The 12262-nt window shown below is 44.2% G+C and overlaps 1 protein-coding gene across 4 annotated transcripts in view; it reads left to right on the top strand.

The window, feature by feature from the left end:
* RPH3AL (rabphilin 3A like (without C2 domains)) overlaps positions 1-12262 on the top strand; it is a 682151-nt gene that overhangs the window by 192001 nt on the left and 477888 nt on the right. The gene's annotated exons all lie outside the window — the stretch shown is intronic.

The raw sequence follows: 12262 nt of genomic DNA, 5'->3' as shown, positions 1-12262 counted from the left end.
AGATCATTTTAAAAATTGAAAAATAAATAAAAATATACCTAAATTGTATTGCATATTTTAAAAAATATTTAGTAGGTTACAGTAGAGTAGGGCCCGGCCAAAAGTGTCTACTGTGTTATGGTGGCGGCTTAAAAAATCTTTTGGCCAAAACAAAAGCTGCCGGCTATATGTGTGATCTGGTGATGGGAACTGTTAATGTGTGATAGGTGAGAAGTGGAGATTTTCCAAGAGAGCGCGGTGGGACTGTAGACAGTTCGTGGGGTGGAGCCTGGAGGCGGGGCTGGGGTGGAGCCTGGGCGGAGTTTCAAGGGGGCCCCGAAAATTTTGCCAGTATGGGGCCCCAAAATTTCTAGTGGCAGCCCTGCCACTCAGGTCCATCATCTGTTATTTGAAATATGGGGGCTCCCATGTTACTGATAGTACAAAGGCCCTGAAAAAGTGAAACGACTCCTTGTCCCCCAAAAGAAATTCAGCAAATTCTGCACTCCCAAATCCAAATGCCCCCTCCCTTCTTTGCCCCAGTATGACTAAACCACATTTAGAGTCCACGTTTGGCATTCCTATAGCAATTAGAGCCTGCTTAATTTACAGAGGCATGTCTTCAGGAGCACGAGCTGGCACTGCAATGTACTGGTCATTAAAAAGGTAGTATGGAATTTTCACTCAGCAACATCCACTGCTGCTTGATTCTGGAAAATACCCATAGTGTCAAAATCATCACTACACCTGTAGATAAATTCCAAAAGCGGTATAATTTGCAACATGGCGTCACTTTAGGGGGTATTCTGCTCTTCTGGCACTTAGGGGCTCTGCATATGGAGTTTGCAAACTATTCTAGGAAAATCTGCAATCCTGGAGGCAAATAGCACTCCATCCCTCCTGAGTCTCGCCATGTGGCTAAGCAGTACTTTACAGCCACATATGGGGTATTTCTACATTTACCAGAAATTGAGATAAATTTTGGTGCCATTTTTACCCATTTTCCAGTGTGAAAATGTAAAATCCTGGGCTAAAACAAAATTTGGGTGATAAAAATGTAGTTATTTTTTCTTCACTGCCCAATGGTATAAAATTCTGTGACACATGTGTGGTGTCAATATGATCACTGCACCCTTAGATGAATTTATTGAGAGGTGTAGTTTGTAAAATGGGGTCACTCATGGGGGGTTCTGTTGTCCTGGCATCAGCAAGCCATAGCAGTAAAAACTGCACTGCAATACGGCGCTCCTTCCCATCTGATCTTTGCACTGTGCCTGAAAAGCATTTCCTGATTACATTTAGGGTATTGGCGCAATCAGGAGAAATTTTTACTACAAACTAAGGTCATTTTTTTCCAACTAGCCCTTAGTAAAATTGGGGCAAAATTTAAATATTAGTGGAAAAAATGTAATTATTCTATCTTCACCACCAAATTGTATAAAATTCTGTAAGGCACATGTGGTGTCAATATGATGTGTAGTTTGTAAAATTAGGTACAATAACTTATATGGGTTTTCTGCTGTCCTGGCACCTCTGGGTCTCTGCCGATATGACATTGCACTTTCAAACCATTCCAGCAAAATCTGAACTCCAATATGGCTCTTCTTCCCTTGTGAGCTCTGTGCTGTGCATCAAAAGTAGTTTTTGACCACATGTGGGGTATCGGTGTACTCAGGAGGAATTGCTCAACAAAGTTGGGTGACAATTTTCTCATGCTTTCCTTGTGAAAATGACAAAATTTGTGGCTAAAAACATTTTTGTGGGAAAAATATTTATTTTTAATTTTGACAGATCAATGCTGTAAAATTCTGTGAAGCACCTGTGGGTTTAACGTGCTCACCACACATCTAGATACATTCCTTGAGAGGTCTGGTTTCCAAAAATGGGGTCACTTGTGGGGGGTTTCCACTGTTTAGGGGCTCTACAAACACGACATTACATCTGCAGACTATTCCATCAATGTCTGCATTCCTTCCTTTCTGAGCCCTGCCGTGTGCCCAAACAGTAGTTTTCCTCCACATTTGGGGTATCTGTGTACTCATGAGAAATTGCACAACAACTTTTGGGTTCCATTTTCTCCTGTTACCCTTGTAAAAATAAAAAAATGGGGCTAAAATAACATTTTTGTGGAAAAAAGTTGATTTTTTTTTTTTATTTTCACGATTTAACTTTATAAATTTCTGTGAAGCACCTTGGGATACCAGGTGCTCCCCACATATCTAAATAAGTTCCTTGAGGGGTCTAGTCTCCAAAATGAGGGGGGATCTCCACTGTTAAGGCACACCAGGAGCTCTCCAAATGCGGCTTGGCGACCGCTCTCGATTCTAACCAATTTTGCGTTCAAAAAGTCAATCTGTGCTCCTTCCATTCTAAGCCCTGCTGTGTGTCCAAACAGTAGTTTTCCCCAACATATGGGGTATTTGTGTGCTCAAGAGAAATTGCACAACACATTTTACTTTCCATTTTATTCTGTTACCCTTGTCAAAATAAAAACATTTGGGTTTAAAGAAACATTTTTATGAAGAAAAGTTAAATGCTCATTTTCCCTTCCACATTCCATTAATTTCTGTGAAGCACCTGAAGGTTTAATCCATTTCTTAAATGTGGTTTTGAGCAGTTTGAGGGATGCAGTTTTAGAATGGTGTAACTTTTGGGTATTTTCAGTCATATAGGCCCCTCAAAGTCACTTCAAATATAATGTGGTCCCTAAAAAAATGGTTTTGCAAATTTTGTTGCAAAAATGAGGTGGTCAACTGTCAGCCTTTCTTGCTTCCTAATAAAAAAAAACTTATGCTTCAAAAATTGTTCTAACATAAAGTATGCATGTGGGAAATTATATTTATTAACTATTTTGTGTGATATAACTCTGGTTTAACCACTTCCCGACCTCCGCCGTACTAGTACTGCGCTGTGGGAGGTCCATTTCTGACCAGCGCAGTACTAGTACGGCGCCGCCATTTTCCGGTCACCACACGGCATCGCACCGTGACAGGGTTCCGATGGCTGCTGTCCATGACAGCAGACCATCTCCGCACGTAGCCCCGGGGGGCTGCCCTTCCCCCCACATCGGCGATCGCTGTGATTCGCTGGTCAATTCTGACCAGCCAATCACAGCAATTAAACAATAGTTATTTTAAAAAAAGCATGTGAACGGCTGTGATCTGTGCTGAGTGACGTAGCACCAATCACAATCGTCACAGTGGGTGGGGTGATCACCACATCACCTCACCTGATTAACCCCTATGGTGCTGATTGGCTGAACAATAGCTTCTAGCCAATCAGCGCCAAAGAGGTTAATTTAAAATAGCGATCACCGCCCTGCACGCCATCTTTCTCTCAGATTTGGCATGCAGAGCGGTTGTCCAAGCCCCTCTGAGCACCTGAGTCAAAGAATCGATTGGTGGCCAGTGTGACCAACCCAGCGATCTCCTGCCTCCTGCTTCATCCTCCAGCTCCTGCTTCCTGCTGTGCTTTCTGCTTTTTGCTGTGCTCTGCCTGCTGTGTGACTCCAGTGATCACAGCAGAGCAGCAGCACCTCCCCCACCTCTTTCCCATTCCCATCCCTGTTCCAGTACCCCCCTCCCCCACCCTCCAATTGATTTTTTTAGTGCACTTTTTTTGCGCTTTTTTTCCTGTGTGCGGCATCCCGCACAGAGCATTTTTTTAGATAGCATAGCGGAGTTCGCAGTCTAAGCGACGTCCGATTTTTTTATTTTTTTTTAGAAAATAATAATAGTAGTTAGTACAGTGTATTTTTAGACGTAGCATAGCTGGTGTCAGTGTTTGGTGATGTCCCCTTTCCCAGTCCCCCCATCCCTGCTCCGGTACCCCCTCCCCACCTCCAATTGAATTTTTAGCGCACTTTTTTTTGCGCTTTTTTGTGTGCGCTGCATCCTGCGCAGAGCATTTGTGCACTTCCTGTGTCCGCAGCGCTCTGATCAGTATCGCTGCTGATCAAAGACTGTGCCACAGGAATTTTTCTCTTGTTAGCTAGTTAGCGTAGCGGACATCACAGTCTAAGTGGCGTCCGATTTTTTTTTATTTAGAAAAAAAAAATAATAGTAGTTAGAACAGTGTAGATTTAGACAGAGCAAGGTAGCGTAGCCAGCGTCACAGCATTAGTGACGACCGATCTTTTATAGAAAAAAAAATCGTATAGAGTAGTTTTATAGGAAGTGTATTAGGTATAGTCGACGTCCGTGTTTGGTGACGTCCGATCTTGTTGTAGAGAAAAAAATCGTACAGAGTAGTTTTAACCCCTCTGTGACCTTAGACGTACTATCCCGTCGAGGTGCCCTGGGCTTATCTGACCCTGGACGGGATAGTACGTCATAGCGATCGGCAGCGCTCACGGGGGGAGCGCCGCCGATCGCGGCCGGGTGTCAGCTGCTTATCGCAGCTGACATCCGGCACTATGTGCCAGGAGCGGTCACGGACCGCCCCCGGCACATTAACCCCTGGCACACCGCGATCAAAGATGATCGCGATGTGCCGGCGGTGCAGGGAAGCACCGCGCAGGGAGGGGGCTCCCTGCGGGCTTCCCTGAGCCCCCCGCAGCAACGCGATGTGATCGCGTTGCTGCGAGGGTCTCCTCACCTCCCTCCCTGCTCGAGCCCCGGATCCAAGATGGCCGCGGATCCGGGTCCTGCAGGGAGGGAGGTGTCTTCACAGAAGCCTGCTCAGAGCAGGCACTGTGAAGCAGCCTGCACTCCTATCAGATCAGTGATCTGACAGAGTGCTGTGCAAACTGTCAGATCACTGATCTGTGATGTCCCCCCCTGGGACAAAGTAAAAAAGTAAAAAAAAAAATTTCCAAATGTGTAAAAAAAATAAAAAAAAATATTCCAAAATAATGAAAAAAAAAAAAATATTATTCCCATAAATACATTTCTTCATCTAAATAAAAAAAACAAAACAATAAAAGTACACATATTTAGTATCGCCGCGTCCGTAACGACCCGACCTATAAAACTGTCCCACTAGTTAACCCCTTCAGTAAACACCGTAAGAAAAAAAAAAAAAAAACGAGGCAAAAAACAACGCTTTATTATCATACCGCCGAACAAAAAGTGGAATAGCACGCGATCAAAAGGACAGATATAAATAACCATGGTACCGCTGAAAGCGTCATATTGTCCCGCAAAAAAAGAGCCGCCATACAGCATCATCAGCAAAAAAATAAAAAAGTTATAGTCCTGAGAATAAAGCGATGCAAAAATAATTATTTTTTCTGTAAAATAGTTTTTATCGTATAAAAGCACCAAACCATAAAAAAATGATATAAATGAGGTATCGCTGTAATCGTACTGACCCGAAGAATAAAACTGATTTATCAATTTTACCAAACGCGGAACGGTATAAACGCCTCCCCCAATAGAAATTCATGAATAGCTGGCTTTTGGTCATTCTTCCTCACAAAAATCGGAATAAAAAGCGATAAAAAAATGTCACGTGCCCAAAAATGTTTTCAATAAAAACGTCAACTCGTCCCGCAAAAAACAAGACCTCACATGACTCTGTGGACCAAAATATGGAAAAATTATAGCTCTCAAAATGTGGTATTGCAAAAAATATTTTTTGCAATAAAAAGGGTCTTTCAGTGTGTGACGGCTGCCAATCATAAAAATCCGCTAAAAAACCCGCTATAAAAGTAAATCAAACCCCCCTTCATCACCCCCTTAGTTAGGGAAAAATAAAAAAAAATGTATTTATTTCCATTTTCCCATTAGGGCTAGGATTAGGGTTAGGGTTAGGGTTAGGGCTAGGGTTAGGGCTAGGGTTAGGGCTAGGGTTAGGGCTAGGGTTAGGGCTAGGGCTAGGGTTAGGGCTAGGGTTAGGGCTAGGGTTAGGGTTAGGGCTAGGGTTAGGGCTAGGGCTAGGGTTAGGGTTAGGGTTGGGGCTACAGTTAGGGTTGGGGCTAAAGTTAGGGTTAGGGTTTAGATTACATTTACAGTTGGGAATAGGGTTGGGATTAGGGTTAGTGGTGTGTCAGGGTTAGAAGTGTGGTTAGGGTTACCGTTGGAATTAGGGTTAGGGGTGTGTTTAGATTAGGGTTTCAGTTATAATTGGGGGGTTTCCACTGTTTCGGCACATCAGGGGCTCTCCAAACACGACATGGCGTCCGATCTCAATTCCAGCCAATTCTGCGTTGAAAAAGTAAAACAGTGCTCCTTCCCTTCCGAGCTCTCCTGTGTGCCCAAACAGGGGTTTACCCCAACATATGGGGTATCAGCGTACTCAGGACAAATTGGACAACAACTTTTGTGGACCAATTTCTCCTGTTACCCTTGGGAAAATACAAAACTGGGGGCTAAAAAATAATTTTTGTGGGAAAACAAAAAGATTTTTTATTTTCACGGCTCTGCGTTATAAACTGTAGTGAAACACTTGGGGGTTCAAAGTTCTCACAACACATCTAGATAAGTTCATTGAGGGGTCTAGTTTCCAATATGGGGTCACTTGTGGGGGGTTTCTACTGTTTAGGTACATTAGGGGCTCTGCAAACGCAATGTGACGCCTGCAGACCAATCCATCTAAGTCTGCATTCCAAATGATGCTCCTTCCCTTCCGAGCCCTCCCATGCGCCCAAACGGTGGTTCCCCCCCACATATCGGGTATCAGCGTACTCAGGACAAATTGGACAACAACATTTAGGGTCCAATTTCTCCTGCTAACCTTGGAAAAATACAAAACTGGGGGCTAAAATATAATTTTTGTGGAAAAAAAAATATTTTTTATTTGCATGGCTCTGCGTTATAAACTGTAGTGAAATACTTGGGGGTTCAAAGCTCTCACAACACATCAAGATGAGTTCCTTAGGGGGTCTACTTTCCAAAATGGTGTCACTTGTGGGGGGTTTCTACTGTTTAGGTACATTAGGGGCTCTGCAAACGCAATGTGACGCCTGCAGACCATTCCATCTAAGTCTGCATTCCAAATGATGCTCCTTCCCTTCCGAGCCCTCCCATGCGCCCAAACGGTGGTTCCCCCCCACATATCGGGTATCAGCGTACTCAGGACAAATTGGACAACAACATTTAGGGTCCAATTTCTCCTGCTAACCTTGGAAAAATACAAAACTGGGGGCTAAAATATAATTTTTGTGGGAAAACAAAAATATTTTTTATTTGCATGGCTCTGCGTTATAAACTGTAGTGAAATACTTGGGGGTTCAAAGCTCTCACAACACATCAAGATGAGTTCCTTAGGGGGTCTACTTTCCAAAATGGTGTCACTTGTGGGGGGTTTCTACTGTTTAGGTACATTAGGGGCTCTGCAAACGCAATGTGACGCCTGCAGACCATTCCATCTAAGTCTGCATTCCAAATGGCGCTCCTTCCCTTCCGAACCCTCCCATGCGCCCAAACGGTGGTTCCCCCCCACATATGGGGTATCAGCGTACTCAGGACAAATTGGACAACAACTTTTGGGGTCCAATTTCTCCTGTTACCCTAGGGAAAATACAAAACTGGGGGCTAAAAAATAATTTTTGTGGGAAAAAAATTTTGTTTTATTTTTATGGCTCTGCATTATAAACTTCTGTGAAGCCCTTGGTGGGTCAAAGTGCTCACCACACATCCAGATAAGTTCCTTAGGGGGTCTACTTTCCAAAATGGTGTCACTTGTGGGGGGTTTCAATGTTTAGGCACATCAGTGGCTCTCCAAACGCAACATGGCGTCCCATCTCAATTCCTGTCAATTTTGCATTGAAAAGTCAAACGGCGCTCCTTCCCTTCCGAGCTCTCCCATGCGCCCAAACAGTGGTTTACTGCCACATATGGGGTATCAGCGTACTCGGGACAAATTGGACAACAACTTTTGAGGTCCAATTTCTTCTCTTACCCTTGGAAAAATAAAAAATTGGGGGCAAAAATATTATTTTTGTGAAAAAATATGATTTTTTATTTTTACGGTTCTGCATTATAAACTTCTGTGAAGCACTTGGTGGGTCAAAGTGCTCACCACACCTCTAGATAAGTTCCTTAGGGGGTCTACTTTCCAAAATGGTGTCACTTGTGGGGGGTTTCAATGTTTAGGCACATCAGTGGCTCTCCAAACGCAACATGGCGTCCCATCTCAATTCCTGTCAATTTTGCATTGAAAAGTCAAATAGCGCTCCTTCCCTTCCGAGCTCTCCCATGCGCCCAAACAGTGGTTTACTGCCACATATGGGGTATCAGCGTACTCAGGACAAATTGGACAACAACTTTTTGGGTCCAATTTCTCCTGTTACCCTTGGTAAAATAAAACAAATTGGAGCTGAAGTAAATTTTTTGTGTAGAAAAGTTAAATGTTCATTTTTATTTAAACATTCCAAAAATTCCTATTAAACACCTGAAGGGTTAATAAACTTCTTGAATGTGGTTTTGAGCACCTTGAGGGGTGCAGTTTTTAGAATGGTGTCACACTTGGGCATTTTCTATCATATAGACCCCTCAAAATGACTTCAAATGAGACGTGGTCCCTAAAAAAAAATGGTGTTGTAAAAATGAGAAATTGCTGGTCAACTTTTAACCCTTATAACTCCCTAACAAAAAAAAAAATTGGTTCCAAAATTATGCTGATGTAAAGGAGACATGTGGGAAATGTTACTTATTAAGTATTTTGTGTGACATATCTCTGTGATTTAATTGCATAAAAATTCAAAGTTTGAAAATTGCGAAATTTTCAAAATTTTCACCAAATTTCCGTTTTTTTCACAAATAAACGCAGGTACTATCAAAGAAATTTTACCACTATCATGAAGTACAATATGTCACGAGAAAACAGTGTCAGAATCACCAGGATCCGTTGAAGCGTTTCGGAGTTATAACCTCATAAAGGGACAGTGGTCAGAATTGTAAAAATTGGCCTGGTCATTAACGTGCAAACCACCCTTGGGGGTAAAGGGGTTAAAGGTAGTGTGTTAGGGTACCGTCACACTATACGATTTACCTACAATCACGACCAGCAATATGACCTGGCCGTGATCGTAGGTAAATCGTAGTGTGGTCGCTGGGGAGCTGTCACACAGACCGCTCTCCAGCGACCAAGATGCCGAGGTCCCTGGGTAACCAGGGTAAACATCGGGTAACTAAGCACAGGACCGCGCTTAGTTACCCGATGTTTACCCTGGTTACAAGCGTTAAACTAAAAAAAAACAAACAGCACATACTTACATTCTGGTGTCCGTCAGGTCCCTTGCAGTCTCTGCTTCCCGCACTGTGACTGCCGGCCGTAAAGTGAAAGTGAAAGCACAGCCGCTGTGCTCTGCTTTCACTTTACGGCCGGCAGTCACAGTGCTGGAAGCAGACTGCAAGGGACCTGACGGACACCAGAATGTAAGTATGTGCTGTTTGTTTTTTTTTAGTTTAACGCTTGTAACCAGGGTAAACATCGGGTAACTAAGCGCGGTCCTGCGCTTAGTTACCCGATGTTTACCCTGGTTACAAGCAAACGCATCGCTGGATCGCATCGCTAGATCGCTAGATCGGTGTCACACACACCGATCTAGCGATGACAGCGGGAGATCCAGCGATGAAAGAAAGTTCTAAACGATCTGCTACGACGTACGATTCTCAGCAGGATCCCTGATCGCTGCTGCGTGTCAGACACAGCGATATCGTAACGATATCGCTGGAACGTCACGAATCGTACCGTCGTAGCGATCGAAATGTTATAGTGTGACGGTACCCTTAGGTATTGTCGGCGTCAGTGTTTGGTGACGTCTGATCTTGTTGTAGGGAAAAAATTGTACTGATTAGTTTTATAGGTAGTGTGTTAGGTTTTGCCAGCGTCTGTGTTTGTTGCTATCGCCGGGTAATTTCTAGTGCATTAGGGGAGCGTACGTCATATTGTTGGTGACGTCCGTTTTTCTTTTATAAAAAATAATTATTTGCAGGGGGTAAATTTATAGGGAGGGCATTAGTGTAGTGAACATCTAATTTTTTTTTTTACAAACATTTTTTTTTCTTACATCTGATTTTTCTTTTCATTTTTTTCTTTTCTACATTTCATCTCTCTACTTTTTTTTCTCTCCGTTTTGTTATAATACAGAGTACCCTATTACACAAGCCACACACACATTACACGTGTAAAAGCACCACTTACACACACATCCCCAGGGTTTGGGGAAAAAAAAAAAAATCGCCCATTCGTCAACAAGGCGCTATTCACCAGAGGGAGGCTTGCGCCATCCTTGCGTCCGACACGGATTCAGCCAGTGAGGAAGATCCCACATTCCTCTATTCCTCCTCCTCATCTGGTGAGGAAGGACCCCCAGCAAGGCGCCCTAGGACCCAGGCAACTCCTGCAGCAATCGATCCCGTATGGATTGCACCCCCTGAAAATTTTCAGCCTGTCATTCCGGATTTCAGCAGCAGCTCAGGAATCCAGTTTGACACCGCTGGCCTCACTGAAATTGACTTCTTCAAATTCTTTTTCAGTGATGAAATAATAAATCTTATGGTGGCCCAGACGAACCTGTATGCCCAAGAATTTTTCACCCAAAATCCCACGTCATCATACGCCAGATGGACCCACGTAAATGCAGCAGAGATGATGACATTTTGGGGAATTTTACTGCATATGGGCATAATAAAAAAAACAGAGATTCGTCAATACTGGAGTACTGATATTCTCTACATTACACCGGTATTCCGCATGGCCATGACAAAGAAACGTTTTGAAGGGATCCATAAATTTTTGCATCATAATGATAATGCTCATAATGCTCAGTGTCCTCCCCAAGACGATCCTAACTTTGATAGTCTATATAAAATTCGGCCAGTGGTTGAACACTTCAGCAGAAAATTTGCTGAGGCATATGGAGCGCCCCCAGACACAGGGCCACAGGGTACTCGGTATCGGGCCTCTTCTTCTTCTGTTCTGAGGATGTCACGGTGGCTAGACCCGGTCAGTGACCCTGCTAAGGGGCGTCCAATGAAAGGTGGCGGTTTGGTGCGTGGTGCAAGGTGCAATGAATAACGAGGACACAGGGTTGCAGTCTCTTTACCTCTTTACTGGAGACTTAGGGATCCGCAATCCAGAGCACTGCTAACAAGGCTGGCTGAGACCGGCCGGTCCAAAGGCACATCCAGAGTTCCCTTTGCAGGTGGAAATCAGTGCCTACCAACCAGCGCCTGTGTGTTTGTAGTCCTTCCCTACTAAGCACCACGGGATAGTCCTCAGAACTGTCGTGTCTGTTTCTGATGTTCTTTCCTCTCTCCGTCCCCCAGATGATATGGCTAGGACGCACCCGTATGACGGGGTAGGCCTGGAGTTCTTCCGGGACCCTAGAGTCGCCCCTCTCCCACACTTGCCTCTTTTGTCTGCTTAGGTGATTTAGGTGAGACAGCCAACCTAGAGTTAACTGTCCTGCCGTGGTTGAAAGTAATGCGTAGAGTCTCTTACTTTCTCGGTGCTCCGGCCACCGGCTACGCGCCTCAGAAGGATGTTGCCACGATCTCAGGGGCACGACTCCTTCTGGTTCTATCTCCTTTGTGCTCTGATCACGCTTCTCACTTCCCCACACTATACTTCGCTTCGTGTCCTTTCTTAAGATGCCACCGCAAGGTAGTGCAGTCGCGGCTCCGTAACGATCTGTCTTCTTTCTTGGCCGCTGTCAGGATCCCACCCCTGACAGGTCCTCTCCCGGGCTCTTTCTGCCTAACTTCCCGTCCAACCCCCAGTTTTACCATAGTGTGAGGAGTGGCCTAGTAGATAGAACCACTCCCCCTGGTGGCTGGAGTGTGAAGTGTAATGTGTGTTTGTGATACCTGGTCAGAGGAACTCCTTTAGTGCAATCAGACATAACATCGCTCCCCTTAGTGGCAGAGCGACATTACTGCAATGACCAGAACTCTGGGGCGCTGCACTCCCCCCGGTTAAATCCAGTACTACCGGACTGGGAAAAGAAGAATAACAATACATGTTAATAGAAAACACACAAAATGTTTACATACTATGAACAAGTAAATATAACAGTGCTTTCCGTTATGGAAGGTAAGGACGCTTGAACGTTGCAAAAGATTGGTCATGTACAGTCCATGACTCCCAGTTCAGTAGGTGCAACCATAGAACAGCAGGGACCCCGGGTAAAAAAAGGGGCCCCTGTGAAAGTTTTGGAGTGATTCACTGTCCATCACACCATTGTCCATTTTTAAACCTATAACACAGATATTTACACAGCATTTTCAACCAAATAGCAACTATCGTTAATATCTCCAGGTTTTATAGCGAAGTGGAGTCTGATTCTGGGTGCTACGCGTAGACCTTCGCAGCGCAGGGGTTGCTATTGGCCTGA

This window comes from Ranitomeya imitator, chromosome 3 (genome assembly GCF_032444005.1).
Source record: "Ranitomeya imitator isolate aRanImi1 chromosome 3, aRanImi1.pri, whole genome shotgun sequence".
NCBI lineage: Eukaryota > Metazoa > Chordata > Amphibia > Anura > Dendrobatidae > Ranitomeya > Ranitomeya imitator.
The sequence above is the reverse complement of the archived record's forward strand: the minus strand, read 5'-3'. Positions and strand labels throughout refer to the sequence as shown.